Raw genomic sequence first — 20383 nt, forward strand, 5'->3', positions numbered from 1 at the left:
TCTGTTCTACAGGGGATAGGGCAGGTATGAGCTTAGGAATCATGCTTAGATGTCGTGGGTTTCCCTGTGGACTTAGTGACTTGTCTTTAGCTTGTCAGTAGGGGAATGTCTGTAGCTACTGTTGACGCCCAGGTTCACTTTTGTGTCCTCAGGTTTCCTGTTTAAGAAAAAGGGAGTAAGCTATTCCATTTATGGTGGCAGTCAAAAATAACAGTGATATCTTGAAAGACAGAAAAAACCTAGTGCTATTGTTATATATAAATTTTTTATATGGTTGCCACATCTGTTACTTACATTATAGTTGAAGTATAGGCTCCTTTGTAAGACTCTGGTATTCTTGAGGAGGGGGCATAATTTAAAAATACATCCTTCTATCTGTTCTAATTCTTTGCTCTCCTTGTGAATTTTTAAGGTGGAGTTAGAGAGGGAGGGAGAGATGGAGAGATGTAGAGAGAGATCTTCCATCCATTGATTCACTCTGCAAATAGCTGCAATGGCCAGGGCTGGGCCAGGCTGAAGCCAGGAGCCAGAAGCTTCATCTGGGTCTCCCATGTGCATGCAGAGTCTCAAGGACTTGGGCCATCTTCCACTGCTTCCCCAGACACATTAGCAGGAAGCTGGATTGGAACTGGAGCAACCAGGACTTGAATTGGGACCCATATGGGATGCCAGCATTGCAGGCAGCAGCTTAACTCATTCATTATGGCACAACACTGGCCCTTTTGCTCTCCTTTTAAAAAAAATTATTCATTTGAGAGGCAGAGAGAGAGAGAAACAGAGAGAGAGAGAGAGACCGATTTCATCGGCTGGTTGTCTTTCCAAATGTCCACAACAGCCAGGGCTGGGCTGGCTTGAAGCCCCAATCACGAAATTCAATCCAGGTTTCCCACATGCATGGCAGGAACACAATTACTTGCACCAGCACCACTGTCTCCCACGGTCTGCATTGGAAGGAAGCTGGAGCCAGAGCCAGGATTTGAACTGGCGTACTTTTGTTGCCAAATGACCCCCCAAACCTGTAGGAGATGTTGCTCTAGAACTCTCCAGATCTGGGTTTACTTGCCTGAGGCACCAAAAGCCTATCAGTGACATTGGGGTGGTAGAAGAAAGTAAGAGTTTATTGCAAGGGTTGCAAAGGCAAAGCAAGGAGCTGGACAGCTACTGCTTAATTCTTGGGCTCCCCAAGAATTCTCACAGATTGAAACTGGGGCTGAGAGGTCGTGTTCAGCTCGTTTTGAAGTTCCTGCTTGCTCAGTCATGCTCATCACCTTCCTTTGATTGGTCAGTGATACAGTGCTCTTTATGAAATTTTTATAATGGCCTTGTGGGCTTCATTTGATCTGGGGATAATACAAATGGTAGCTAGCTTTTGCCCTAGATCTGGAATATGCTTTCCTGGAGACCTGGAATTCTCCTACACAAACCCTTCCGAACAGGACGGGTTACCAAGATTTTATTTGTTGGAGAAGCAAATGACTTCTTGAGTCCAGTAATTAGCACCTTGTAGGGCCAGATATACGGGTCTCTCAGTTCAGTGACTTCCTTTTGGTAGAGGACAGGCATAGATACCTGGGGCTAAGGGAGGAAGGGGAAAGGCTGGGTCCTGCCTTTGCAAGATAGGGGTTTGGTCTCACTTTGATATGGGCATGTGTGTCTTCACTGCTAGGCTAGATGCCTTCCCCACTCCTTTTTTATTTTTTTTAAATGAGACCATACTTATTCAAGAATTGACTTAGTTGGATGAAGGAGTTGGTGTGCACTGGGTGGATCCATAAGGGTTGTGTTATCTGAGGCCGGTGCTGTGGCATAGTGGGTAAAGCTGCTGCCTGCAGTGCTGGCATCCCATATGGGCACTGGTTTGAGTCCTGGCTGCTCCACTTCTGATCCAGCTCTCTGCTATGGCCTGGGGAAGTCCTTGGGCCTCTGTACCTGTGAGGGAGAACTGTAAGAAGCTCCTGGCTCCTGGCTTTGGATTGGCCCGGCTCCATAGCTGCCATTTGGGGAGGGAACCAGTGGATGGAGGATTTTCTCTCTCTCTCTCTGCCTTTCAAATAAATAAATTAAAAAAAGTGGTTGTATTATCTGTATAATTTTATTTAGTTAGTTATTTTAAAGATTTATTTATTTGAAAAGTGGAATGACAGAGACAGAGATGGTCCAGCTGTTAGTTTATTCTCCAAATGGCTGTAACAGTGAGGTCTGGGCTAGGCTGAAGTCAGAAGCCTGGAACTCCATCTGGGTCTTCCATGTGGGTGGCAGGAATCCAAGCACTTGGGCCATTGTCCGCTGCCTTCTTGAGTGGATCAGAAATGGAGCAGCCGGGACTCAAATAGGCACTCCAGTATAGGTTGCTGGTGATTTTTTTTTTTTTTTTTTGGACAGGTAGAGTTAGACAGTGAGAGAGAGAGACAGAGAGAAAGGTCTTCCTTCCATTGGTTCACCACCCAAAATGGCTGCTACGGCTGGAACTACGCTGATCAGGACAAAACCTGGGACCCCAACTGAGATTAGAACTTGCAGTGCTGGCGCTGCAGGCGGAGGATTAGCCTAGCGAGCCACAGCGCCGGCTGTGTTACCAGTGATTTAAACAGCAGCTTACCCTATTGCCCCACAACACCTGTCCTCATCTCTATAATCTCAAAAAAATAGTAAACCCGACTGAAAAGCAGTCTGCTTTTTATATCATTATAGGTTAACCATTCTAAACAAATGTTAGTGATAAAATACTCTTCCCTGTGTTTACTGTTGAATTTTAATAATGTAATCATATATGTGATCTGCAAATAAGTCCATGTGCATTACTTTTTTTTTATAAACTATTTCTATGGGGTTGTTAATTCTGAGAACTCATAATAATTGGCTCATGATCTACATAAATGAAGTACTCACATTACTCTTTGTTTCCATTTTATTTTTTAAGTAATTAACTAACCTGCATTTGAAAAGTAGAGACAAGAGCAGAGACAAATGGACACAGAGGGGTATCCCATCAGCTGGTTCACTTCCCAAATGCCCAGAGCAGCCAGGGCTGAGGCAGTCCAAAGCCAGGAGCTGGGAACTTGGCCTGGGTCTCCCATGGGGGAGGCAAGGACCAGCACAGGAGCCACCACTTGCTGCCTCACAGGAGGCACCTGAGCAGGAACCTGGACTGAGAAGCGGAGTCCAGGACTGTGATGTGGGATGCATGGAACAAAGTGGCACCTTAACTGCTGTGCCAAAAGGCTGTCCCTGCCATTCCCCCCTTGCTAAAAAAATGGACAAGCCTTCATTATTTCACAGTTTCTGGGGCTCTGGGATCCAGGAGTGGCTGAGGGTTGAGCGTCCAGCTCGTCAGTTGCAGTGAAGGTGTGGCTGGGCGTCACCTGGAGCTGGGCTTCCTGGAGGCTGGAGGCTGGGCAGGAAGATCTGCTTTCTCAGTTAGGGTTTCTCGGTTCCTCCCCAGCTGAGCCTCTCCAAGGACATCTGACTTCCCCTGAAGGGAGGGACCCACATGCATTCAGCTCAGTAATTTCCTAAGATGTCTGGATTGTTTGAATTCTCTTCAATGGTAGTTGGAGCTCCTGGTCACTGTGCTACTGCGCATGTCTGTGTTTAGACAAGTAGATGGGAAATAAGCAGTGTTGGCTGTGATTGTGTTACCGGAGAAATTGCAGGGTTCTTGTCTTCGTGCAAGAAAGAATTCAGGCGTGAGACAGAGAGTAGTGGGAGGTAAAATAGCAAGGTTTATTAGGGCAGGGACATCCGTAAGGATGGATGGGCACCTCTCCAGACAGGACCTGGGAAAGAGTGCCATCGCTCGGACGGAGGGTAGGGGGGTGGTTGGGGGGGGGTGGGGAGGGGCAAGGTTACATGATTGAGAGGAGAGATTACACCTGGCCAGGCAGGTGGGCAGCTCAGCAGAGAGGCAAAGGGCTGAGCACGCAGTCTGGTTGAGGCTGGCTGGGGGTATGGGGTTAAGGAGATGGGTCTTTGTCTTCACACATCTCCTCCTGAAACAAAGGATTTTATGGCTGTAAATATTAAGAAGCTCCTATCTGAGTTTTCCCTTGAAGGTATCAGACAGGAGGAAGCTTAGTTGGCGCCATCCTGGGTTCAGAGGAAGGGTGAGCAGGACCCCCTAGAGAATGGGGATCCGAGCAGAGCAGGGTGTTTGAAATGCAGATACTGGGCTGCATCTGGGAGATTGTGGAAGATCTGTCAGGCAGAAGGGGCGGGATCTCCACCTGGCAGGTTATCAGGTAGAAGGGGGCAGGGCAGGATGTGAATACCAGGCTGCCCCTGAAACATTGTCAACAGATGCATATGCTGGACATAGATGTCTTCTCTCTAGGCCTTTATGTCACACACACATAAGCTCATAACTGACTTCCTACCTAACAATTGGACAGATTGGACAGTAATGAGATCACCTTTCCTTTGGTTCTGTCACTCCTGTGACATTTTGAATTAAAAATTTGTGTTTACAATTTGGAACAGCATAAAGGGTAATGGGTAAAATTGTTTTTATTTTAGAGGCAGAGGGAGATTTCATTGAATTTGAGTAACATCTTTAAAATGAAAATTCATTTTGCTTTTAAGATTCTTGCTGGTCTAATTGATTTTATTAAAATTCTTTAGTTATTTGAGAGGCGGGGGAGAGAGAGCGAGCCAGCCAGTGAGCTACCATCTGCTGAGTCATTCTCCAAATGCCTGCATTCCCTGGGGTTAGGCCTGGGTCTGGCTGAAGCTAGAAGCAGGGAACTCAATCCAGGTCTCCCATTTGGGTGGTGGGAATCCAATGACTTGAGCCCCACCGCTGCCACTTGGCAGGAGGCAGAAGTCTGAAGCTGGAGGCAGGTAGGAAGCCCAGCCAGTCTGATATGGGATGGGATGCAGGTGTCTTAACAGCTAAGCCAAATGCCTGCCCCTCTTGCTTGTTTTAAAAACAAAAGAAGCCCCCCATCCCCCACTGTGGCACAGCGGGTAAAGCCATTGCCTGCGGTGCTGCCATCCCATATAGGCTCTGGCTCAAAACCCGGCTTCTCCTCTTCTAATCTGGCTCTCTGCTATGGCCTGGGAAAGCAGTAGAAGGTGGCCCAAGCCCTTGGCCCCCTGTACCCATGTGGGAGACCCAGAGGAGGCTTCTGGCTCCTGGCATCGGATCAGAGCAGCTCTGGCAGTTGCTGCCAACTGGAGAGTGAGTCAGTGGATGGAAGACCTCTCTCTCTCTCTCTCTCTCTGCCTCTCCTCTCTCTGTGTAACTGTTGACTTTCAAATAAATAAGTAAATCTTTAAAAAAAAAACAACAAAAAACAAAAGAAGGAATAAGAAAATATATTACATCAGTATGATTTAGTAGTTACCAAATTGTAAGTTTCCCAGGCATTTCATTTTTCTTAAAATTCACTTATTCAGTGATTATAATGTTACTTCTTATATATGGATAAATTCATATTCATCATTATATATATATAGATAAGCTAGTAAATATGTACACATTCTTCCCTCTCTATTTCAAGTATACGTGAAAGTGGGGCCGACGCTGTGGCGCAGTAGGATAATGCCCTGGCCTGAAAGCACTGGAATCCCATGTGGGCGCTGGTTCGAGACCCAGTTGCTCCACTTCCAATCCAGCTCTCTGCTTTGGCCTGGGAAAGCAGTAGAGGATGGCACAAGTGCTTGGGCCCCTGCACATCACATAGGAGACCAAGAAGAAGCACCTGACTCCTGGCTTCGGATTGGCACAGCTCTGACCGGTGCAGCCATTTGGGGAGTGAACCAACGGAAGGAAGACCTTTCTCCCTATCTCCCTCTCTCACTGTTTGTTACTCTACCTCTCAAATAGGTAAATAAATCTTAAAAAAAAAAAAAAAATGAAAGTGGCTGGCACCGCGGCTCACTAGGCTAATCCTCTGCCTGCAGTGCCGGCACTCCAGGTTCTAGTCCTGGTTGGGGCGCCGATTCTGTTCCGGTTGCTCCTCTTCCAGTCTAGCTCTCTGCTGTGGCCAGGGAGTGCAGTGGAGGATGGCCCAGGTCCTTGGGCCCTGCATCAGCATGGGAGACCAGGAGGAAGCACCTGGCTCCTGGCTTCGGATCGGTGCAGCGCGCCAGCCATGGTGGCCTTTTGGGGGGTGAACCAACAGAAGAAAGACCTTTCTCTCTGTCTCTCTCTCACTGTCTATAACTCTACCTGTCCAAAAAAAAAAAAAAAAAAAACCAAAAAAACAAACAAACAAAAAACTCATGAAAGTAATAAAGGTATTATCCTGTTACCTTTTTCCTTTTTGAATGATGACATTTCTTTTTTATCTTTATTTTTTTTTAACATGATCATATCTTCTAAGTTCTGTGAAAATAAAAGAGCTCCTATTTATGCTGCTTTTCTGGCCATTCTCACCAGGGTATTTGCTTCCTTTTACAAGTATAACTAAAAATAACTTTGCCATTTAGAGAAGGGTGGTGTTAAAAATTGGTTTACTCCAGGTCAAATTTGCTGAGTATGTTACTGCTTCAGGAATAGTTTTCCATGTAAACTTTACCATCTGTAATAACTTTCCTTGTACTCCTATACTTTGTCAACTAAACACATTCTGCTCTTATCTAGTGACAAGTTCCTGAAAAATTCTATGTAATCTAAATCTCCTGAAAGCTGAGATTTTAGGGGCCAGCACCGTAGCACAGCAGGTTAATCCTCTGCCTGTGGTACCGGCATCCCATATAGGTGCTGGTTCTGGTCCTGGCTGCTCCTCTTCCAATCCAGCTCTCTGCTGTGGCCCGGGAAAGCAGCAGAAGATGGCCCAAGTGCTTGGGCCCCTGCACTCTCGTGGGAGACTGCGGAGAAGCACCTGGCTCTTGGTTTCGGATTGGCACAGCTCCGGCAGTTGCAACCATTTGGGGAGTGAACCAATGGAAGGAAGACCTTTCTCTCTGTCTCTCCCTGTCATTGTCTGTAACCCACCTATCAAATAAATTAAAAAAATCTTTAAAAAATAAAAAAATAAAAGCATTTGTTTTAAAAAAAGAAAGCCGAGATTTTAAAATATATTCTTCTGAGCACACAAGTTATTAATTCTCTTTTCAACATGTTTACACCCATTTACCTTCTATTACCTTTTTATTTTTAAGATTTATTTATTTGAAAGGCAGAGTTACAGAAAGACTGGAAGAGGGAGAGACAGAGATCTTCCATCTGTTGGTTCAACTAATGGCTGCAAAGGCCAAGGCTGGGCCAAGCTGAAGCTGGGAGCCAGGAGTTCTTACGGGTCTCCCACAGGGATGCAGGGGCCCAAGCACTTGGGCCATCTTCTGCTGCTTTCCTAGGTACTTCAGTGAGAAGCTGGATTGGAAGTGGAGCAGCCGAGACTGGAACGGGCGCTCAAGTGGGATGATGGCACTGCAGGCGGCAGCTTAACCCACTATGCCACAGTGCAGATCCTGCCTTCTATTACCTTTTATCCTTAAAGGAAAATCAGGGAGCATCCACAAAGCATGTTCTGGGTTCTGAGCATTGAATGCTAGGTATTTCTCCTGCTCACATGTTCCTGCACTGATCAGAAAGGCATAGCCCCTTTCAATCCCAAAGCTACTTCGTTCCTGCCTTGTGGGTCCTCCCTGGATGGCTTTGGGATGGCAGGCTAGCATGGTTTCCAGGTCATCTGCTTCCTGCAGATTTGAACTCACAGGCTGCCTTCTTTCCAGATAGCACCAAAGTAGCATTCTCTGCCAAAGACAGAATGGGAACCACTCATTTCAAAGATGAGGGCATGGTCACTCTGATGTAGTGTGGAGTTCCTGGTCATATTTAGGAACAGGCACATGGTGCATACTTGAATATGTTGGTTAAATGAATGAGGTCCCGACATTACTGTTAAAAATCAATCAAGAATTTCTGAATGTCCCTTAGACTGTTCTTAAGAAGTAGCATCATGGGAGTGGTGTTGTGCAGCTACTTGCAACACTGCTGTCCCGTATTGGAGTGTGAGTTCAAGGACTGAGAAAGCAGTGGAAGGTGACCCAAGTATTTGTGCCTCTGTCGCCCATGTGGGAGACCAGGAGACAATTCCAGGCTCCTGGTTTTGGCCTGGTCCAGCTTGGCTGTTGTGGTAATTTGGGTGAGTGAATCAGCAGGTGGAAAATCCAATCTCTCTCTCTTTCCCCTCCTCCGCTTCTTCCCTTCCTCCCTACCTCTTTCTCTTTCTGTAACTCTGCCTTTTAAATAACAAATAAATAAATCTAAAAAAAAAATTTCTGGCTTTAGCCTTAAAAAGATCAGGGCATAAATCTTGCCCCCTTAAATATGTTATCTGGGTGATCTTGGGCAAAGGGCTGATGTCGATGTGACTTTCCTCATCTTTCCAGTTACCAGGGCTGCATGGATGAAGTGGAATAACAGATGGTAGAATGGCCAGAATATCACAGACTCTGTTGACTGGCAGGTGTAATTGTGGCAATGTAGAACCATTTTAGGTTTGTCTTGGCTACATCCTGTAAGAGTGGGCTTCAAACAGTTCATGGAAAATGTGTATTATGAAAAAGCATGCTTGGATTTCCAGTTGGTTTTGTATCAGATTATATTTATGCTTCAATTCCTTTTTCCATGAACTTTGAGAAGCATCCTCATATGTGAGCTTCTGCCTGCAGAACTGATACAAAGCACTGGTTTTCACTGGAGTTGGAGGAGAACTCCTTCATGTGGAAATAGTACACAAACACCTGGGGAGTGTGATCTGGGTGCTGCTTTTATTATTTGCTTCATGTAAGTTGTTTTATTGTTCTTAACTCATCTCCCTTTGGGTTTATTGGTGTCTGTCCTAGTATATGTGATGCTGATCACAGAGTAATTTGAAGGTTAAAGGGATGATGTATTCCACTGGCTGCAGGAGCTTTTCCAGAAAGAGGGTCAATGTTTACCTCTTAAATATGGGATGGCAGGGCTGGCATTGTGGCATAGCATAGCAGGTGAAACCTCCACCTGTGCCATATAGGTGCCAGTTCCAATCCAGCTTCCTGCTAATATGCCTGGGAAAGCAGCAGAGGGTGGCCCAAGTCCTTCGGCTTCTGCACCCACATGGTAGACCTGGACAAAACTCTTGGCTCCTGGCTTTAGCTTAGGCCAACCCTGGTTATTATAGCCTTTTGGCGAGTGAACCAGCAGATGGAAGATTTCTCTCTCTTTCTCTGTCGTCTTCTCTCTGTAACTCTGTCTTTCAAATAAATAAAAAATAAATCTTTAAAAAAATATGAGGATGTCTTTATATAGGGTCACAATAAAGGTTTGGAAATATTTTGGATGAGTCTCTTATATATACAGGGTCTAGTGACTCCCCAGGTGAGGCACACAAGCATAACCTGAATATATGTTAGAATGATAATAGATGATGAAAAAGGCACCTATTGTTTTTTACATGAAAAATCCCAGTTGAACTCATAAAGAGCTTTTGGAAACCTCTGATACAGTTTCTGAGAAAGTGATCAGGGCTATTTATTTAAACCATCAACTCAGTGTATTTAATCCCTTTGGGCTAAGGAGGAAAATTATTTTTTTTCTTCAAAAAGTAATTTCCACATCCAATGAAACTCTTAGACTGGTGTCTATTTTTAATGAACAAATATGAGAGCTGGGAAAGTCATTTAATTTGTCTGTGTCAGTTTCTTTTTCCATAAAACGAGGGAGCTGAAGCAAGTGCTCAGACTTCTTGTGCCTTTGCATTCTTGAGTTTGTAATGCAAATCAGAAGGATTGAATGGCTGTTGACATCTGCCAATCATTTTGTGTCCTTCTAGGGAATGTAGTCTGACCTCTAGATTGTACACTCCTAACAAAGGGAAGGAGTCCTTTACATTTTTATAAGTGGCAAAACATGCAGTAGGAGAACTTCGGTTTTTCACTGTTTGTTATCCCCTTTTCATCTGGCAAGGCCTGGCTCTTTCATCTGAAGTTAAGCAGATGTTGGTTTCTGTTGAGTTTTTCCTGGTGGCTTCTCAGGGTTATTGTGCTTTGCTCTGATAGAATGTGCCATGTTAAAACCTTTCCCCCTTTTAAGGAAACTTCTTAACTGTGTCACACCATACTGTTTTTCGTGCACCTTGTTGTAAATTTGCATCATAAATCTTAAAAATGCAAAGCTCATGTAGCCTGACATTAATTTTTAAGTGACATTGATGTTCATACTTTGCATCAAATTTGACTTTCTCTTCGGCCCTTTCTCTGTTTCTTTCTTTTCTTTCCTTCCTCCTGTTATGGGGGAGCCTAAGTCAAAATCAATATTTTGGGGTCCTTGCCATTTATGTAGAGATTTCTAAATACCAGTTCAAATGAAGCAGACAACATGGTAAGGTTTGAGATTTATTTAGAGAGTGAGAGAAATACACAGGAGCGTGAGGGCGTTGTTAAGGGAGAGTGAGTCAGAAAGTTTAAACAGGAAGCTCCAATCCAAAATCTTGGGGGGCAGGCCAGTGGCCACGTGCAGGGCTCTGCAGGCCAGAGGCAGGAGGTTGGGGGGCAGGAGAAGGGCCAAGAGCAGGGGCAAAAAAGGAGGCGGGTTCAGTGTGATCCAGACCTCTTATTCACTCCCCAAAGAGGAATGGTTACGTAGTCTGATTGACAGGTGGATGGATACAGGTGAGCTCACGCAGGGGGCGTGAGATCACCTGGGGGACAGGGTGGGTGTGGCCTCCAGATCTTGGGTCTAATCCTGTCTCCCTGATAGGGTCCCATATCATTCCCTCCCTTCCCACCTTCCTTCCTTCCTCTCTCTCTCTCTCTCTCTCTCTCTCTTTCTCTTTCTTTCTTTCTTTCTTTCTTTCTTTCTTTCTTTCTTTCTTTCTTTCTTTCTTTCTTTCTTTCTTTCAACAGGTAGAGATATAGACAGTGAAAGAGAGAGACAGAGAAAAAGGTCTTCCTTCCACTGGTTCACTCCCCAAATGGCCACTACAGCCGGCGCTGCACCGATCCGAAGCCAGGAGCCAGGTGCTTCCTCCTGGTCTCCCATGAGGGTGCAGGGCCCAAGCACTTGGGCCATCCTCCACTGCCCTCCCAGGCCACAGCAGAGAGCTGGACTGGAAGAGGAGCAACCGGGGCTAGAACCTGGCACCCATATGGGATGCCGGCACTGTAGGCAGAAGATTAACCAAGTGAGCCACAGTGCCGGCCCCCTTTATTTCTTTCAGATTTATTTCTATTTGAAAGGCGGAGTCACAGAGAGAGAGGGAGAGACAGAGATATTCCATGTGCTGGTTCATTCCCCAAATGACCAGGGCTGGGCCAGACTGAAGCCATGTGGTGGCAGGGACCCAATTACTGGGACCATCTTCTGCTGCTTTTCCAGGCTTCTTAGCAGGAAGCTGGATTGGAAGTGGAGCAGCTGGGACTTGAACTGGCTCTCAGATATGGGATGCGGATGTCACAGGTGGCTTTACCTGCTATGCCACAACACTCCCCCCCCCCACATTCTTTTTTTAATTTTTTTTTAAGATTTGTTTATTTGTTTGAAAGAGTTACAGAGAGAGAAGGAGAGACACACAGAGAGATCTTCTGTCCTCCGGGTCACTGCCCAGATGGCTGCAATTGCCAGAGCTGGGCCAGCCTGAAGCTGGAGCTTCTTCCAGGTCTCCCATGCGGTTGCAGGGGCCCACTGACTTGGGTCATCTTCCACTGCTTTCCCAGGTTGTAGCAGAGAGCTGGATAGGAAGTGGAGCAGCTGGGGCTAGAACTGGTGCCCTTATGGGATGCCAGCACTGCAGGCGGCAGCTTTACCTCCTACACCACAGTGCCAGCCCCACTCCTCATCTTTTCCTAAGGCTGCCCTACAAAATAAATACAACCCAGTTTAAAATTTTTTTCTTTTGTTTATTTGAGAGGGAGATATATACATATATATATATATATATAGAGAGAGAGAGAGAGAGAGAGAGAGAGAATAAGAGGGCTTCTGTTTGCTGGTTCACTCCTCAAATGTCCGTGATGGTGAGGGCTAGGCTGAGGAGAAAGCCAGGAACTGGGAACTCATTCCAGGACCTCACATGGGTGGCAGGGGTCCAAGTAGCCGAGCCCTCACCTGCTGCCTCCACGGTGTGCATCAGCAGGAAGCTGGAGTCAGGAACCAGAGCCAGGCACTCCAGTATGAGATGTGGGCACCTTGAGTGGAATCTGAAACACTAGGTCAAATACCTACCCCGATCTACTTTACAGCAAAATTTCAAAATGTTCCCCTTAGGAGGATTCAGCTACAGTCAATTTATTTACTGAACAATTAAATGAGTGTCTACTCTTCTGGGTACTGTGGAAATGGCAGTGAACCAAAGAAGAGAAATTCCAGCCCTCACGGAGCTGGCATTCTAAGGAACTGGGCATCAGTAACCACACTACCACGTGTAGTGTGTCATCTGATGGTGGTGCGTGCCATGGAGAAAAGTAAAGGGGTTATATTTTCAAGGAAGGTGGCTGTAAGGGTAGCCTTGATGTCATTTACCCCTGAGGAGATAGGTGAGGAGAGGGATCTGGATAAACGAGAGAATTTATCCAGCACTGGATGGTGCTTGAAACCCTTATAGGAGGAGCAAAGGCAGCAGCAGGAGGAACCATGCAGTGTGTTAGGGCCTTTCGTGTGTATTAACCAGGGACCTGGCTGGCTCTTGGTGTGGTTTTGGGCTAGTGGTTCAGATGCAGCGTTTCACACTGAAAGGCCTGGCCCATTCCTGGCTCCAGCTGCTGACTCCAGCTTCCTGCTAAAGCAGACCCTGGGTGGCAGCTGTGATGACTCAAATGATCGGGTTCCTACCATTCATGTGGGAGACCTGGATTAAGTTCCTCCTTCCTGGCTTTGGCCACAGTCCAATCTGGGCTGATGAGGGCATTTGGAGAGTGAACCAGCAGATGGGAGCTCGTCTCTCTCTTTTTCTCTCTCATATAAAATTTTTTTTCCCAGAGGTTTTAATGCTAAATAGAAGTGATATCCCTCACTCAACTCTATTTAAAGGATAGAATTACTGTTAATTTTTGTCGATTCTTATGGCAGTTTCTTTTTCATAAACCCTTTTTTGGTATATTGTTCTTCTGAACATGAATACATTAATAAAGTTCAAGGAGGGGCCAGTGTTGTGTAGCAGGTAAAGCCACTGCCAGCGATGCTGGCATCACAGAGGGGCATGGGTTTGAGTCTGGTGGCCACTGTCAATCCAGCTCCCTGCTAATGACCTAGGAAAAGCAGTGGAAGATAGTCCAAGTGTTTGGGCCCCTGCGCCTACATGGGAGGCCTGGATAAAGCTCTGGCTCCTGGCTTTGGCCTGACCCAGCCCTGGCTGTTGTGGCCATTTGCAGAGTGACCCAGTGGATGGCAGATAGATACTCTCTCTCTCTCTGTCTCTCTCGGTCTCTCTCTCTCTCTCTGCTTTTCAAATAAATAAATCTTTAAAAAAAAAAAAAAACAAAGTTCAGGGAATATAAAAGGGTGAATGAGTTCAAAGTATTCCTTGTGTCGTGGAGACACCGAGTTCCCCTCTTGGGAGGCAAGGATATCATCACTTTCCCCTGCATCTAGAGATGATCTAGACCCATTGTCATGCACACAGGGTAAAGCTTGGGGCAACATCTTTGGAGCCAGACTGCTTGCATTTTAGACCCCACTAGTACTCACCCCACTGTGACCTTGGGCAAGAAACTGAAAGTGTAAATGCTTCCATTTCCCCATCTGTAGAATGAAGGAAATGCTCATTGTATTGTTCTTTTTTTTTTTTTTTTTTTTTTTTTTTTTTGACAGGCAGAGTGGACAGTGAGAGAGAGAGACAGAGAGAAAGGTCTTCCTTTGCCGTTGGTTCACCCTCCAATGGCTGCCACGGCCGGCACGCTGCGGCCGGCGCACCGCGCTGATCCGATGGCAGGAGCCAGGAGCCAGGTGCTTTTCCTGGTCTCCCATGTGGTGCAGGGCCCAAGCACCTGGGCCACCCTCCACTGCACTCCCTGGCCACAGCAGAGGGCTGGCCTGGAAGAGGGGCAACCGGGACAGAATCCGGCGCCCCGACCGGGACTAGAACCCGGTGTGCCGGCGCCGCTAGGCGGAGGATTAGCCTAGTGAGCCGCGGCGCCGGCCTTCATTGTATTGTTCTGAGGCTTCAATGAGATTCTATGTAATGTATGTATAAAAATACAATGGATTTAGCATAATAGTTAGCAAATAAAAAACAGCCAATAAGGTTTAGTTTTTATCAGCATATTTCATTCCCATGGAAAGCTTTTATAAGATTTATTTTATTTATTTGAAAGAGAGTTACAGAAAGAGGTAGTGTTGCCGTTGATTTCTCAACAATGTTGCAGTGGATTCGTTTCTGAGAGGAACAGCGTGGTGGGGGCAAGAGGCACGGAGTCACCACACAGACCCTGGGAGTCCGGTGAAAGCAGGCTTGAGGCGAGCAGCTGGCAGACTCGTTTATTTCAGTTGAAACTACATCTTATATAGCCAAGACCAGCCAATCTGGTCAAGGGGCGGTCTATGCCCCATCCAATCACAGCCTGCCAGGCAGTTTCCAAAGCCATCCAATCACAGCCTGTTGCCAGGCAGTTTCCAAAGCCATTCCTGAGTAACTAATACTCGTTTGCCAGTGGCCATCTTGGCATGGTCCTCTTTTGCAAGAGAGTTACAGAAAGAGGTAGTGCCAGAGAGAGAGGTCTTCAATCCATCCTCTGGTTCAATCTCCAAAGGGCTACAATGGCTGAAGCTGAGCCAATCTGAAGCCAGGAACCAGGAGCTTCTTCTGGATCTCTCATATTGGTGCAGGGGCCCAAGGACAATGGGCATCCTCTGCTGCTTTCCCAGGCACATTAGAAGGGAGTTGGATCAGAAGTGGAAGAGCTGGGACTCAAACCGGTGCCCATATGGAATGCTGGTGCTGTAGGCTGGTGCCCTGTAGAGAGCTTTTATAGTCATCCCACTCTACAAGTGAGGACAACGAGTCTCAACAAGGTCAAGCAGGACTGGCATGTGATGCTTGGGAGTCCCTGCAATACGGCAAACCTGGGTTCCCAGGATAAGAGTTAAGGGCAATGGCTCTCTGTGTCTGCCCATCTTAGATGCATAAATGCCAGATGAATGCCGCTGTACAAGGTATGTGGATGTTTGCTGGAGAGCCTAATCAAATTCCTGTATTTTCTTTTCTATGGCTTCAGCCAAGGATATTTTAAAAATGCCTGTAAGTTTTGTTGCTTTCTTAGACAACTTCCATTCTTTTCACAACTGTTTCTTGAGCATTTATTATGTTCCATGCAGTGTATTAGACACTGTGGTGAACACACTAGACCAAGTCCCCCTTCCTGTGATGGTTACAGTGAAGTGAGAGACACAGACAAATCAATCTTTAAGATTCTGAGTGCTATTTGCTCTGATAGCGATTTGGCCAATTTAGGGGAGAGGTGGATTTCCTTAAGACAATACGTGTTTTCTAAAACATTTAAAAAAATTGTTTGCTTTTAGGGAGCATTCACCAGGTTTATTGATCATGGACGTACACCAAATAATTCCTAGAAACAATAGGCTTGTTTTTTGTTTGCTCTGCCTGAGAATGTGCAGAACATTGGGTGTTGCTGCTGTCTTTGAAGGCTCGGGGGTTGCAAGCAGCTATTGCATTGTTTGCCAACAGAGAACTCATTATCAATGTAACACATGAAGGAGATTGTGACTTAAAATGGACAGAGGAAAAACAGTAGGTATGGATATTCAGTGGGTTGCATTATAGGTGGGAAATGAGTGTAGTCTGCCTTGAAGCCATGTTAAATTATAAATGCTGTCAGCTATTATTTCTTGGATGGAAGGAGTAAAACAAAACTTGAAGCCATTAATTCTGCTTTGGCTGGTCTACATGGTCTACTCAGCTCTACACGCCTGGGGAAGTAGGAAGTTTGAAAACTAATAAACTTCAATCAGACTTTTTTGGGGATAATGTTTGTTTTGTAAATTTGCAGATAAATCACAGCAGAAATGCAATCAAAAATTATGTATAGAATGATGTTCAATACTTACTGATGATTTATTGCCATCCATGAAAATTGCTGCCTATTTCTCTTAATTCCACCTCCATATTGCCTTTGTGTCTGCTCTCCTCATTCTGTGATGCTGTCACTCACACTTACCTATCTCACTTGCTCGTGGCCTTGTAAGGGAATGAATTTATGTCTTGGAGAAATTCCAGCATTCCATCTCTCCTTTGGTCGAGGGTGGGAATCACCTGCAGAATTGTACTCATTCTGCAGTTCCAGTTTCATGCCTTTGGGCCCAGAACTGTCCACAGGTCCACACGGAGAGAGACTCAATGGCCCCTAACTCCAGCATCAGAGCTGTGAGATCCTGAATGCTCATCCTGCGGCAAGGTCTCTGCCAGTCCACCTGGACCTCCCCATTGTGGTCTCAATGGTTGTTCCCCAGTGTTGGGGAGGGGGCAAGTGGTCACAGGGACAAAACATTCCTGAACAGGATTGGTGCCCACATACCAGAGGCTCAAGAGAGACTCATTCTTTCCACCAAGTGAGCACGCAGTGAGAAGATGCCTTCTAAGAACCAGGAAGTCAGCCCCAGTCAGTTCCCGGCTCCCAGAACAGTGAGAACTAAGTGTCTGTTGTTGATAAGCCACCCAGTGCATGGAATTGCGTTACAGCAGCCCAAGTGGACTAAGACTCCTTATTCTCACCCTCTCTGAACTCATCTTTGTGCCTCCAGTCCTGGCGTCTTTTAGGCCCTTTCTGATTAGCTGTTGGACAGAGTGTTCTGGTACTGCTAATGCCTCAGTTTGTGTCCCATGGCAAATAGCACTGCACTTCTGGAACCCTGGAGGCCAGGCCAGTTTCCTTGGTGCTGGTTTATAGTGTAGTTTACCTTAGAAGTATTGTTTGGGGTTGGCATTTTGTGATGTCCCTAAGCAGAGACGGGAAACAGGTGACATTTAGCAGCCTCTCACCATTGTTTTCCTGAAGACACAGGCAGTCTCTCCAGGCCTCTGGCTAAACACTTAAAGTCCCTGGCATAAGGCATCGGGCTTGCAACCTGCTTCTGCCTGCTGCACACTACTCAGGAGAAACCCAAGGCAGGATGAAAGAATTGCCATTGTGTTCCTCTGCCCCAGTTGGAGCCCCCAGACTTGCTTCAAGGCCGCATCACATCTCGCCATTCCTCATACGGGGTGGACGTCAACCATTTTCCTGATGTGCTAAGATTTGTCCCCAGAAGCTCTGTGTCTGAAGGAAACACCTGCTCTGCTTCCAAGCCTTCAGGAAGCCCCATCCTGTCTCTGAGTCAGCCATCTGCACAGCTCCACCTTCTTCAAGAAGCCATCACGGCCGGCCAGCCCAGTCTGTCTCTGCCCAGCCTTGTCTCGCTCTAACTTGCACCCCCACAGCTGGCTGTTTCCTCAGTGTCTGCCTGCCAAGTCCACCTGGAAGGCTTCTTTGGCTGTGTTCTTTGTTTTTACATAGTGCTCTGCCATGATTTGATTCAATTCTTTCCATCACTGAGAAAGGCAGCATAGTGTGTCTGTGACAATAGGGATTATATCTGACTCCCAGATGAAGTGAAAGAATACACAGACTCCAAGATCAACACTTGGTACATGTGGTAAGGGTTCTATAAACACCAGCTGACTGTGTTTTCTTCTGGCAGTAAGTGCTGTGTGGCAGGATCTTCAGCTTTGGCTTGGTGAATAGCACTGTAGCTTTGTGGGTATGAGAATGGACCTAGGTCCTCCACTGTTGGGGTTCAAATCATTCCCTAGGTGACATTGGGTGATTTATGCATTTTGCTTCATCTCTGTCCCTCAGTTTCCTTATCTATAAAGTCAGCAATAGTTATAGTTCGGTTCATAACATTGTTGTGAACATTAAATTAATTAACCTATTAAGTGCTTAGAAAACCATGTTTCTGGTATAAAGTGCTAGGTATTTTTGTTTTATTTTATTTCATTTTTTAAAAATTTTTTAAACTTTTATTTAATAAATATAAATTTCCAAAGTACAGCTTATGGATTACAATCTTGGCTTTCCATGCCTGAAATACTCTCATGGGCTCTGCAGCCAGATCCAAATGCCTTAAGGGCTGATTCTGAGGCCAGAGTGCTGTTTAGGACATCTGCCATTCTATGAGTCTGCTGTGTCCTGCTTCCCATGTTGGATCATTCTCTCCCTTTTTAATTCTATCAGTTAGTATTAGCAGACACTAGTCTTGTTTATGTGATCTCTTTGACTCTTAGACCTATCATGGTCAATTGTGAACTGAAATTGATCACTTGGACTACTGAGATGGCATTGGTACATTTCACCTTGATGGGATTGAATTGGAATCCCCTGTAAAGTGCTAGGTATTAACAACTCCCAGTGTTTAAGTCTGGAAGAGATACCCTGTGACAGTAGTCGTGAAAGTGAGCTTTCATTACTAGGCAGCATTAGGTAAGGCAAGTTCCTTCTCTGCTTCTTTGCAAAAATCCAGGTCAGATTGGAACTGAATGTGGACCAGTGGCTGCAAAATAGAGGTCAGAAATCCACTGGAGCAGCCTTGTTGGGCATTGGAGTTTCTGACTCAGCTAAGTAAGGCAGATGTGTCTCCCGAACTCATCCTAAGAATCACCTGGGGCACTTGTTAGACACATAGACTCCAGGCCTTGCCCCAGACCAACTGAATCAGAATCTTCAGGGAGGGGCCTTGGAATCTGGTGTCTAACAACCCATCCAAATAGTACCACCTAGAAACACTAAACACTCCATCACTGGAGAAGGGTTTAGATGCACTGATGTTGAGTCTCATGCTCTGGGGGTTCTGATTTGATTGTTGTGGGGTGTGGTGTGTGAGCAAACATGTACAATCTGATTTGATTGCCTTTGGGTTTTGGCATATGCTTTAAGCATGTAGGCGTGAAGACTTTCTTTTCTTTCTTTTTTTTTTTAAGCAGCTTTTCAGATATTTCTAATGTGAGCTAAGGTTGAAAAACCACTAAAATAGAGAGAGTCAGATTTAAGTCAACACTTTTTTCTGAAGCAGTTGGGATATGTGTTAAAAATGCAGTGTTATTAGTCCCAGCCCCAGTCTACCAAATTGGACTCTGGTCAACTGGGTAGGTAGGGCCAGGTGAGGAGAGAGGACTGAAGCCCTGGAATTTGCATTGGAAACAGACATTCCCTGTGGTTCTCTTGCATGCTGTACTTTTTTTTTTTTGACAGGCAGAGTGGACAGTGAGAGAGAGAGACAGAGAGAAAGGTCTTCCTTTGCCATTGGTTCACCCTCCAATGGCCAGCGCGGCTGGCGCGCTGCAGCCGGCGCACTGCGCTGATTCGATGGCAGGAGCCAGGTAGTTATCCTGGTCTCCCATGGGGTGCAGGGCCCAAGTACTTGGGCCATCCTCCACTGCACTCCCTGGCCACAGCAGAGAGCTGGCCTGGAAGAGGGGTAACCGGGACAGAATCCAGCGCCCCGACCGGGACTAGAACCCGGTGTGCCGGTGCCACAAGGCGGAGGATTAGCCCAGTGAGCCGCGGCACCAGCTTGCCTGTTGTACTTTAAGAGCTACCTACTCAAAGATGATTTCCCTTAGAAGGCATGTGAGAAAGTAGCTGAATGAATGACAATGAATCATTATTTGCTTTCCTTGAAAGGAGTGTGTTAGAAATGTTTTTATTTGTAATTTGTAAATAATGTGTAAATTTGTTACTTGCTCTCCTGTAATTGATGATTAGGGCTTCTGGATAATTGTCCCATTTTTAATCTCCTTTGATTTACCCAGGCAGAAATTTATGGGTGTTCTTCTTTGGGTTTTTGCACAGCCACATAGATGTAGCAGGTAAGATGATGAAACAGATAAACATGCTTTGGAACTCAGTTAACTGGTTGGGCAGGTTGAGGCTCAGCATGGGGTGGCTGTGTTCTCAAGGCTGTTAAACCAAGGGTCTGAAACCACTTGGTGCTGGTAATGGATTGATTTCTACAATAGAGGTGAGTGCATCAGGCAGCCAAAGCCTGATGGTGTTGAGCACTTACCTGGTCAACTTCTGCTGTGGTCTAATTCATATTCAGCTCACCAGTGAGCTCTGACACTTCCCCATGTAGCTTACCCGCACCTTTGCCATTGAAAATGTGTGCATGGACCAGCAGCATTGGCATCACCTGGGAGCTTTGTAAGAGCTGCAGACTCTCTGGCTGCATCTTACCAAGCCCAGTGTGTTGGGTTTGCCTGACAGTGTGTCTGCATCACACGCAGTAATTTCTGCTGGTGTGAGTCAGCATCCATGAGTTTGATTAGCTTTAAGATACTAATAAAGTTAATTGCTGGGCCTGTGAGAGCAGCCCCAGAGGTGGATTCATCAAGAAGATGTCACTGAATGAAGGGCTGGTTGGCCTCCTCTCTCGTCCTGTGGTGCCCTTTAATTTCAGCACTGACGC

The 20383-nt window shown here is 46.0% G+C and overlaps 1 protein-coding gene across 8 annotated transcripts in view; it reads left to right on the forward strand.

Annotated features, from left to right (window-relative positions):
• The window catches only part of RNF144B (ring finger protein 144B), a 203031-nt gene that overhangs the window by 55685 nt on the left and 126963 nt on the right, over positions 1-20383 (forward strand). The gene's annotated exons all lie outside the window — the stretch shown is intronic.

The sequence above is a fragment of the Oryctolagus cuniculus genome, chromosome 5 (assembly GCF_051225735.1).
Source record: "Oryctolagus cuniculus isolate XC-2025 breed Fujian yellow rabbit chromosome 5, ASM5122573v1, whole genome shotgun sequence".
NCBI classification, from domain to species: domain Eukaryota; kingdom Metazoa; phylum Chordata; class Mammalia; order Lagomorpha; family Leporidae; genus Oryctolagus; species Oryctolagus cuniculus.